At 35.5% G+C, this 12015-nt stretch overlaps 1 non-coding gene across 1 annotated transcript; it reads left to right on the plus strand.

The window, feature by feature from the left end:
• The first annotated feature begins 4105 nt into the window (after positions 1-4105).
• On the plus strand, positions 4106-4178 carry Trnav-uac. Its single transcript has one exon. It is a non-coding gene; the product is annotated as a tRNA-Val (tRNA).
• Positions 4179-12015: the final 7837 nt, after the last annotated feature.

The following is a 12015-nucleotide window of genomic DNA, read 5'->3' on the forward strand; positions in this document are numbered from 1 at the left end:
CCCAGAAGCATAAAACCTTTTGTTACTTTTAATATTATTTCTTTTAAGATGAAGTTTACACAAGTTATGTTACCAAAATAATATACATAACAAAGGCATTTATATAAGTAACTAAGTCTTATAATAATTTCATTTTTCACTTTTTAGTGGAAAGTTAGTGATTTTTAGTATGGGTAGGCCTACTAAACGCGCTGCCCAAATGAGTTCCTTGCCCCCGTGAAACTGCCCAGAATTCCCAGTGATATTTGTTCGAAAGCCTCCACCCAGTCTGTTACCATTTGAGAGTGATGTTAACTATGGAGGCCATTTTGAATAACCGAATATCTCATCAGAACAAACATCTAATTATGTTTATTTTAGTTTCAGTATTGCGTTTTTTGTAAAGCTTTGTAAGTGACCTTGAACATTATTTTTTTTCGAAATGGTTTTATAACCTTTGTAGTGAGTACAGGCGTGATTATATGTTGTGTGATGGCGTAAACAATGCTTAGATATGCTATAGCAACAATTGCGGTTAATCTGCTGTTATTTATTGAAGAGTTCCCCCGATTTCTACAAGATCCCATCATCAGATATTGAAATGGTGATGATGGGACCACACGGGAAGCACAAGCTTTCAAATAAAAAAAGAATCATGAAAATCGGTTCACCCAATCGCAAGTTACGAGGTAACAAACATAAAAAAATATATATACAGTCGAATTGAGAACCTCCTCCTTTTTTTGAAGTCGGTTAATGAACTAAATTGTTCATCATCAGAGTGAGTTGAACTTAAAAATTGAACTTTAAAATACAGTTTGAACTTGAGACTACACATCGAGGTTAACTCTTTACTAACTACAGTCACAAATTTAAATAAAAAGATTTCACAATTATTATAGACTATGAACTTACAAATGAACATAAATTATTATAAATTGTAACATTTGAAATAAAATAGTAAAATTAGTCTAGAACTTTCTTATGTTGCTACATAGCTCATAGCTACATAGGATGTTTGTCTACTATTCTACCCATCAACCAACGACTCGGCGGTAAATCGTCTTCTTTGACTAGAACAGTGTCTCCAATTTTTGGTTCACCCGTTTTGGAGGCCCATTTATAGCGATTCATCAACGTAGCCAGATACTCGTGAGACCAACGTCTCCAAAACGCTTGTAGCATGCGTTGGATGAATTGCCAGCGTGCTAAGTGATTTATATTAGAGTTCTCGTAATCATAATCTGGTACATTCACTAATGGCTCTCCAATTAAAAAATGTCCAGGCGTTAATGCCATTGGTTCACCAGGATCATTAACATTAATTGTACTCATGGGCCGTGAGTTTAAACACGCTTCTATCTGACTAAGAAGTGTAGTCAGTTCTTCGTACGTGAGTGTCGCGTCACCAATCACTCGTTTCTAGTGAAACTTTGTGGACTTCACTCCGGCCTCCTAAAGTCAGAGGAGGAATGAAATGCCATTCGGTACCATTAGCCTCGAGATGTTCGGCTATGGTCGGTTGGATGGCCTTTAATTGTTGCAACTCCCTTGAGGCACCTACGAATGTGGTGCCATTATCACTCCACATTTTGGCACAATGACCTCGTCTAAACGCTGCTAGGAAGGCTTGAGTGCTCATGTCATTGTATGAACGGTGACCTCGACCTTTAGTTGATCTTACGTTAATTGGCCTCGCGTAATCAACACCACTGTGTAGGAACCCATCAATTGATTGTTGGTGTTGGCTCTTTGTTCTGCACATGTTACACACTTTATTACGTGGTGTTTGACCAATTTTCTGACCCCTATAATCCAATAGGATGACCTTAAATAGTTCATCATCAGCTGAGGGACGGCAAGGGATGCTGTACAATAATTGCTTCGTAAACACAGATGCTTAAGTGAATTTATCCTTTTTGATACAGGTAGCCCAAAATCGGTTAGTGATTTATCGCCTATCGCATTAATTTTATCTTCAATTAAGATTAGTCCATCATTGTATATGTCATCAGTATATGCTAATGTCATATCCTGATTCTCATTACGCATTCTGTTCAATATATCTTCACATAAAGCATTACGAAATTTATTCCATAACTCTAAGGGGTCAGATGGTTGGCAAAATATCAGGATGATGGTAAATAATTCTCTTAATTTTGTGGCTGGCTCGGACATGACAGCTTCTGACATTGTATTTTGATTCCCTGTAGAGTGTCGAAACTTTTAGCGATAAAACAGCTGTATCCTTTTATTGCGTTGCCTTAGAAGTTTAATATTTTCACAGCTTTAGGAGACTGTAGGCCTGAGGATCCGGTATAAATATCAGCTTGATACCTCCGCGCGTTTCTGCGAAAAAAGGACTTGACGGACAGACAAGCGGAAAGGCAACAAACTGATGCTAGAAGGGTTCCGCTATATGCCATTCGAGGTACGGAACCTTAAAAACCACGGGAAGTCAGTTTTTTTGTATTTTTTATAAAATTCCTCCTTTTATCATAGGTATCTGCGAATCTATCCGATCTATAAGTGAGAAAAAATCCTGAGCGTCTCTGATAGCTGTATTTTGTAAATCCTCTTCATTTTTGCCGATTTTTGAAAATATTTTTATTGAGTTTAGCGCCATCTATGACACCATTGCTGTACTAACTCGCTAGAGGTGTAGAGCGCGACTAGACGCCACGTCAACACTAACGTTTGCGATGGAAGGAGTTGTGTATCGTAGTTGCGTGGTATTGTCACAGATGGCGCTAAAGAAATAAAATGCGAGTCAGACTCGACCATGACGGGTTCCGTAGCAGAAATTAATATTATATTGGTTTCTCGGAGCTAAAGGACCGAAAACCCACCAAATCTGGTCAGGCCGCATGTTTAAGAAGCAAGGTTGGGGCGTCAGTGTTCTTATTCTACAATGATTATTTTATTCGTTCAAAATAATAATTAAAAATGATAAAGAAAAGCCAAAAAAAATGTCATGATAGAAGCAATGGCAGATAGTGAAGATTTTTGTCGTCAATTAGTTCATAGGGCGCGCGCCGCGCTTCGCCGCTTCGCCCAGTCAATCATTCAGAGTCATGTCACTAGATGGCGTTAAATAAAAGGAGGGTTGTTGATAGAGGCTGCGAGGTATAATGAAACCAATGGCGATGCATATTTCAGGATAAATCTGTTTTGCTTTAGCCTTGGTGCTATATGAAAAAGCGGTGCGGGGAGCAAAATGGGTTACAAGTACAAATCAAAATTTTACAACTTCTCAAGACGTACAGACACAAAACTCTCACAGTTAAAGCGAAAATATTCTATGTACCTATAGTACAGTATTTATCTACAATTTACACGGAACTTCCTCAAAATTGGAAACTCAAACCCACGTATTCTGTGTCTCTAACTCAGTCATGTCCTCGAAACCAACTCATAATACACTCCGCTAATTCTCAGAGAACCCTTTTTGTAGTTCTTCATCTTTTGTAATTATCACAGTTAGGTTGATTTCCCATCACTCGCCGGCAATAGATAGAATATTGTGAATTCGAAATGTAGGCGGTTGTTCCATACTTTTTCGTTCATTTACGTATCACAATGCACAAAAATGACAATTTATTAGTCTAAACGTCGCCTTAAAGCTAAAAAGTGATTACAAGAAAAGCTGTTTTTACACGCTTTGTATTAGCTTCACCTGTATGTTTGTTTGTAACCGACTTCTTTGGGCGCGATTTTGACCCACTTTAAACGGCCAGATTTCGTTCAAACTTTGTGAGTGTTTGAGGACCGATGACAATACACTAATTTGATAAAATTATTCCATTTTTTAATTTCCACAATTTGATTTTTGTTAATTTATATAAAAAACAATCGATCGTAAAGCACTCTCTGATGCTTCGCATCATGAGTCGTGCAATAGTTTAAAATTAAAAAAAAACAAGCTATTATAAATAAGCCAAACTAAAAAGTAAAAAATAAATTTTTTTAACACTATTTTCTTAATTTAAATTAATTTTTTAGTCCGGTTTTCTATAAAAAGCGTGTTTTTTAAAACTATTATACTGATTATCTCAAAAGAGTTTCGAAGACTGGTTTTATTGATTTTCTCCGCCTTGTAGTCGGTAATTTGAAATATGTCCACCACGGCCCGTTAGCTCAGTTGAGAGAGCGTCGTGCTTACAGTACGAAGGTCGTGGGTTCGATCCCCACACGGGCCATATATCGTTTTCCACACATGCCTCCTTTTTGATATTTTGTCAATGTTTCGTGATGTTTATTCATTAATCAGTAATTAATATTATTCTATAAACTGTATGCAAAATATGTTTCTTTGTGTCGTATATTTTCATCACGTTTTGCCAGTGCCGTGTAATGACAATTTAGATATTGTGCCAGCTTCAAACCAAAATCGGCAAAATTACATGCGAGATGATTAATTATAACTAGCTGCTGCCCACAACGTGGTCTGCGTGTAAACTTTTACTGAAATCCATACTCACAAATATTATACATGCGAAAGTGTCTCTGTCTGTCTGTCAAAGGACAGGGCGAGCCTCCAGTTACGACTGAAGTTTACTGTTAGGTTAGGTTAGAACTGCGACCTTCTATGAAACTAGAAACGGCTCGCATTGCGATACTGTTGTCATTCACAGTCAGCCGCTCACTCACTCATTATATAACCCTAATTTATACATTTTGACACTTGAAATTGTAATTTACAGTCACTCGTTTATTTCGTTTTCTTTATGGGTCGCATAAAAAATAGTACCTAATTAAATATGTACGCGACTTCGTCCATTTTTACTGTGGGAAATGAAAGTTGAAAATAATTTCAATACATTGGTAGTTTTTATTATTTTTCTGCAGATTTATGTTCAAACATAAAGGGAATCACTCCCTAAGATATTGAATGAAATTAAGTAACATTATGATTTTCAAAAAAGATCCTTTGAGAATTTCTGAGATCAGAGCGTTCAAACAAACAAACTTAAAATTCACAAAAGCTAAAAAAACCGCTACAAATTCATTTCCTCTTAAATGACTTGTGCTTACTTGGATAAAGGTTTTGCGATTTCAAACAAAACACACGTCAGTGACGTCATGCCCGAAATGAAAGAGACAGTGTGAAGATAAAAAAAGCGTGTTAAAAAGAGAAAGATATAAGTGCGTGATAATTTAAAAAAAGTATTTTAAAATATATTGTTCGAATTCCGGCGTTACTTAAACTATGTGGAGCTATTTGGTGGGAAAAAATATTGAATAAATTTAAAATTTCATCATGCATGCTAAATTAAACCCTAAGTGATATTAATATGTCTCACTTTAAAAAATTTCTTAATAAATATTAAAATGAACAATTAATTTCTTATTTGTCTGATTTCTTATTTCTCAGAATAATATTTTATTTTTAATTTAAAACAGTGTAATCGTAATTGAACTTTACCCTTTCACAATAAAGTGTATTTTACATTAATGAAGACTAAAATGTATACATATCATTATGGAAGCATCAGGAATAGTTCCGGAGCGGTGTGTCTGTGAACCTAACAGATCACTTACCAGCAGTCGCATGCAGCTGAGTTCTATAGTTCCTCATAATTTTTAGAAATAGTTCTGGTGTCTTCACCTGGCAAAATGTGAATGAATGAAATGATGTGCTGACCTCCTGTAGCAGATCAAACGTTTGAAGAAAATCACTTCCAACGCCTCAAACAACTCTCAAAAGCTAGAACTCCTTTGTTTCTTACACATTAGTAACAGAACTGTAATCTAGAACTCGATTGGAGACCGGAATGTGAGTGAGATATTTGTTTCCCTTGCCTTCCTAATCGTTTTCGATTCCTTGGTTATGGTTAGTGACGACATGTTAGGAGTGACTCTATTATCCAAAATATTATTTAAACATTCAATTTTCACCGTCGTCGAGCACGCGATGTTTGAAAAAGAATTGAATGCTAAAGCAACTTCATAAGCTCTACATTTCTTTAAAATTGTAATTCGATCGTAAGCGCTTGTTCTGCGTATCATAGGTGAGCTCGTTGAGGAGACAAAACATGTCAGCAGGTTCTCAATCTCGCCATTACCCAAAGCCAACGACGCGGACGTGTTGAGATCTGGCTTCGTTTATAATCGTTATCTTTTGTTTTTTTTTCGATTATTTTGTTGATGTTTTATGAGTTCAATGTTTTTTTTAAGATTTCTTCAAATCAACAATGATGCAAAGTATTTTTTATTTATATTTTCTCTCGTTCTTTTCGAGGCATTGTATGAGCTCTGTCCATTTTATAAATCACTTAACTGTTTATTTTAAAAAAGTTTTCTTGGTTTTGTTATTCAATTTTTTTATTTTTAATGTAACTTTATGCTTTTTTTCCTTTTTTACAAGTGTTTATTTTTTTAAGATTTGCATTTTTTTTTCGAGTCATGGTATGATCTCTTTTTTTTAAGATTTGTTGATTTTTTCTTGAAATTTTTTAAATTAATTTTGTATATATTGCTTATTTACAAATTCTTGATTTTTTCAAACATCTGTTTATTTTATTTTAGCATGGTATGAGTGGCATACATTTTTTTTCTTTTTTTTTTAAATTGGTAATTTCGTTCACAAAAAATGCGTCATCGTTGATTGATCGATTAATTTTTATATACCGTTCACTTGATTGACACATTATATTCGTGAAAGGCCGATTGTTTTATTTCAACACCTAGCGATTACTGCATATTGCGTATAGAATGAGATGCGGAGTTATTGTCGTCTTTGGAGTCGCTGACGCACGTTTTTTTATCAGGCCGTCGTATTTATACCATAACTCGCCTGTTAATCCGTAAGTCGTATAATGTTTTTTTCTGCACTGTTATCGACAATAGCAGCTACCATATAAGTTTTTCCACCAACCTCAATTACGTTTTTTTGTGATTCCAACCTGGAAACAACAATGTTTCTTCTGTTGGGATAACCAGGATCGCTTATTACTGTAGTATCAATGACCAAGTGTGACCCATGTTCATTTACACAGGGTATTTTTATTTTGCATTTGTAGCAAGTCCTTTCTACAGTCATGCAATCTTCGTTGGCTTCCTGCATTAAATGGACACCACGGCATAGAATTATATCGACGTTCACACTAACAAAAGTGTATTTCTGCCGGTTTGTAAATCCGCAGGAACAAACAATCTGAGACCAATGAACCTGAACCCTGAACCGAGCTTGGTTCTATGTCCAAGAGATATTAGGCTAAATGAGTAGCATTGCACTCCACATCCAACCACTGGATATTCCTCATATAGGTAGTGATGGGGCAGTCTGATAATTTTAAATTTTCGAATTACACTTTATTTGCCAACAGCGCGCTGAGAACAACCTGAAAAATTGAATCGAAAGCACATGTTGAAGTAAGATTCAGATATTATCGATTGCTTAAACGCACTGATCCTGAAATGTTTCCGTTTAAGAGAACTGGTGCGGGGGCAGTTTTTGAGTGTTTAATGAAATCCCACTCGGGACAATCATCCAGACTTGTTGGTTTGGATCGTTTCTTGTTCAGTATGTTACCTGTTTCATTCTTCCGTTTTGCGTTTCTGTTTAGTCCGCCCCATTGCTCACGAACGTTCCAATCGTTATCGGCTGGGATGCTTTTATAATCCGCATCCTTTACGGTCCTCGAAGAATCTGGGACAGCTATAATATTTTCCGTTTTCGCTACTGTAGATTCCGGTGGTTCCGTCACTTATGACTCGAGACATTGGTTTGAAGTGCTACATTTATTATTGGCAGTCACACCGAAAGTGATTTCTTCAGGCTCAGGCGTTCTGTCAAGAGGATTATTTCATATTCAGCTTTCATGTTCAGCTTCAGCTTCCGAAGATTCGTCGAGGTTCGCGTTATCGGGAGTGCTAGATCTTCCATCTCTGTTTTGCAACGAACAGTCTGATGCTTTGGTAAAAACTAATCGGTCTGGTGATACTTCCAGGTGAGTTCTGGACTACAACCAAGTTCTAGATTACAGTTCTGTAACTAATGTGTAAGAAACAAAGGAGTTCTAGCTTTTGAGAGTTGTTTGAGACGTTGGAAGTGATTTTCTTCAAACGTTTGATCTGCTACAGGAGGTCAGCAGATCATTTCAGTCATTCACATTTTTCCAGGTGAAGACACCAGAACTATTTTTAAAAATTATCACGAACTATAGAACTCAGCTGCATGTGAAAAGAACTCAAACCTAATTTTGATCTGCTGGAAAATGATCTGTTAGGTTCACAGACATGAATTAATTGTCATTCCTGTGCCAGGGACCAGAACGGGCGCCAAGTCCTGCAGCTGTGGATTGTGAATTAGCTACCATAGTAGCATCAAACAATGTAGTTCCAGATGTGAAAATTACTGGATGCAAGTTTCATTTTAAACAATGCCTGTGGCGTAAAGCTAAAAAGATGTCTATGGAAAGGATCATGGCAAGTTGTGCACATACTGTCAGAAAGTCCATCAACTCAGCCTTTTACTAAATTCAACGACTATTTCGTAAAAAATGGCTTGAAGGCAAGGTAATTCTAATATTTGGTGTACGCATAATGAGTTTCACAGGACGAACAACATTGCTGAGTCCTTGGAACAATAGAATAAAAGTCAAACCAAATATTAGACAGCTTTTGCAAGGTTTACAAAAGGATGTTGCATATTATATAGAAAATGTAAGACAGCCTGATAACCTCAACAGATCAAAACGGAAACCTGCAACCCTAACCAAAGACTGGAGGATCATGTTCAAAGTTTCAAACAGTTATTGCCTAAGATATTGAATGAAATTAAATAACACTAGGTTTAACAAAAAAACATCCTTTGAGAATTTCTGAGATCAGAGCGTTCAACAAACAAACTTAAAATTCACAAAAGCTAAAAAAAACGCTTCAAATTCATTTCCTCGTAAATGACTTTTGCTTACTTGGATAAAGGTTTGCGATTTCAAACAAAACACACGCCAGTGACGTCATGCCCGAAATTAAAGAGATAGAACAACAACCAGACAGAGAACGGTATACAAGAAAACATTATTTTATTGAAATTTCACGTTTTGATATCCCAAGCTGTGAGACTTGAACAGAAACAAAACACACGTCAGTGACGTCATGCCCGAAATGAAAGAGATAGATATGAGATTAGAACGAGATAAAAAAGGCATCGAAAGTGTATTTTATCCTTTAGTGGTAAGATAGATCTTCCACAACAAATTGTACCAGTGACGCCGAGAAAACAAAACACACGCCAGTGACGTCATGCCCGAAATGAAAGAGACAGTGTAAAGATTAAAAAAGCGTGTTAAAAAGAGAAAGATATAAGTGCGTGATAAATTAAAAAATAATTTTAAAATATAGTTTTCTAATTCCGGCGTTACTTAAACTATGTGGAGTTATTTGCCGGGAGAAAATATTATTATAAACCCTAAGTTATAATAGAATGGAAGGAATAGGTCTCACTTTGAAAAATCTTCTTAATAAATATTAAAATGAACAATTAATTTCTTATTTGTCTGAGGATGTTCAGAATAATATTTTATTTTTAATTTAAAACAGTGTAATCGTAATTGAACTTTACCCTTTCACAAAAAAGTGTATTTTACATTAATGAAGACTAAAATGTATACCTATCATTATGGAAGCATCAGGAATAGTTCCGGAGCGGTGTGTCTGTGAACCTAACAGATCACTTACCAGCAGTCGCATGCAGCTGAGTTCTATAGTTCCTCATAATTTTTAGAAATAGTTCTGGTGTTTTTCCTTGAAAAATGTTAATTAACAAAATGATCTGCTAACTTCCCGTAGCACATCATTGTCAAGCAAATCAAAATTAAATGTGAGTTCTTTCAGGAAGTCACTTTTATCGTAGACAAAGTCGCGGGCAACAACTAGTCTTCAATAAAATAGTCTCTTTCCATTTTGTTACACAATCTATATCTATACTATCTATACTAATATATAAAGCTGAAGAGTTTGTTTGTTTGTTTGAACGCGCTAATCTCACGAACTACTGGTGCAAATTGAAAAAATATGTTTGTGTTGAATAGACCATTTATCAAGAAAGGTTATATACCATCACGCTGTGACTAATAGGAGCGAAGATACAATGGAACATTTTCCATGGTCCATGGAAAAAACAGGGAAATTTATTCAGTTTCGAATATACGAACCGAACTTACGAACAAATCATCTGAAATTCAAATCAAACGTCAAAACCCACCCAGCTTCTGCTTAGTCAGTAGTTAAACCATGTGTCGCCTTGGATTAAACCTGAGTGTAGGTCTAGTCCGTGTTTAATAAGACCGTTAAAATGTATTTAATTCAATGGCGTTATTGACGCACTCCATTTTGTCTACACGCGGTTCGACCTTCAATCGAGATAAAGGTCACGCAAACAAATTAATATTCGAAAGTGAAAGTTATTTACAGAATAAATCTAACACACACGTAGAAAAATTAAATTCCTAAATATTAAAATAACAACCATTAACTTTGAACACTACTGCTCGGACATAAAGCTCAATTCCGTTTGAGAATCATTAGTTTAAAATTATAATACAAAATATTAAATTAATATTCTCTTCAAATCAAGAAATTAATTTTTAATTTTATTTTGTGCCCTTAAAATAATTTACCCGAAAATATGACTTATCCCCTAAGGCATAAAGTTCAATTAATGTTTACGCCATTTTAAAATGGCTTTAAAATTAATTTAGATTTATTTTTTATTCTTCTTATCGTTGTCGAATGACCAAATGACAATCAACTTTATAGCTTTAGAAATATGATAAATTTTTGAGCATATTGTGTCCTCAGCGCCTGTAGTTTTACTTCTCACTCTTATTTTGAATCTCTCTCTTTCATTTCGAGCATGACGTCACTTACGTGTCTTTTGTTTGTATTAGCATAAGATGTTGTCAACCTTATTGATAAGGCAATTTGGTACATTTTTGAACACATATTGCTGGTGGCTGTAGTTCTATGTCCCGTTCTTTTTGTGCTCTATCTCTTTCATTTTCGACGTGACGTCACTGTCATGTCTTTTGTTTTTATTGGAATACGACATCACGTGTGCACAAGAATATTAATCTTACTGCGTTAGATATAAAGTTGCAATCTCAATGTCATTGTCTGACGCCATTACAGCTGACAGTTTGTAAACGACCGACGCAAAGGTGCGTTTTTGATATTTGTGTTCCGTAATACGGTATATATTCATTTTTTTATTTGGTGGACGATAGATGCTTTCGCATTTATAATATTAGTATATAGTTTATCGGTTCATACCAAACCTTTCGCGATCAACCGCGAAAGGTTGTTAAATACCGAGATGGCATTTAAGGAATTCACCTTTATAGTACACTCGTGAGAATTATAGATAAAAATAAAACTCCATTGTGCTGTTCTAGAACATGCACATTTTATTGGTTTTTCTTGTCAACATTGACACTAATATTTTTCTTGACAAACCATAGCGCGATTCAAACGCGATAGATGTCAACGCCATCTATCGCGCACAAGGGATGCTTCGTAAACATACCGCCCACCAAGGACGTTACTGAAGGAACGTCCTTCTAAAACAAAAATTCTTATAAAAAAACAGAAAGACATATACACTATTTTTTCGATAAAAAATGAACCGCCTTCAAAAATGCAAACTGAAAAGAATAAAATAATTCATATTAAGTATATATATAATATACACCTCTATTTCAAACTTATACTTGTTGAAGTCGGTGCCAAACCAATTTTCATGACAAAGAAGAACTGCTTTATTAGATACTAGCTATTGCCCGCGACCTCGTCCGTGTGTTTGATGATAACACGAGGAATGTTTAAAATCGGATTCATTTTTTAGTACACGCAACTTTTGCTCTACAGTTTACTATTTGATTCCCTGCCTATAGAAAACCTTCACGTGCTCGCTATTCTCGTTACAGCGGGGATCTCTAAATTGTACTCTATGTCTAGGGTGCTACGTTCCATATTGCATTGCTGATTTCCGGCTATGTTCATGGGAAGGTAAATTTGAATTAATGTTCCACC

Source organism: Trichoplusia ni, chromosome 20 (genome assembly GCF_003590095.1).
Source record: "Trichoplusia ni isolate ovarian cell line Hi5 chromosome 20, tn1, whole genome shotgun sequence".
In the NCBI taxonomy this organism is placed as follows: Eukaryota; Metazoa; Arthropoda; class Insecta; order Lepidoptera; family Noctuidae; genus Trichoplusia; species Trichoplusia ni.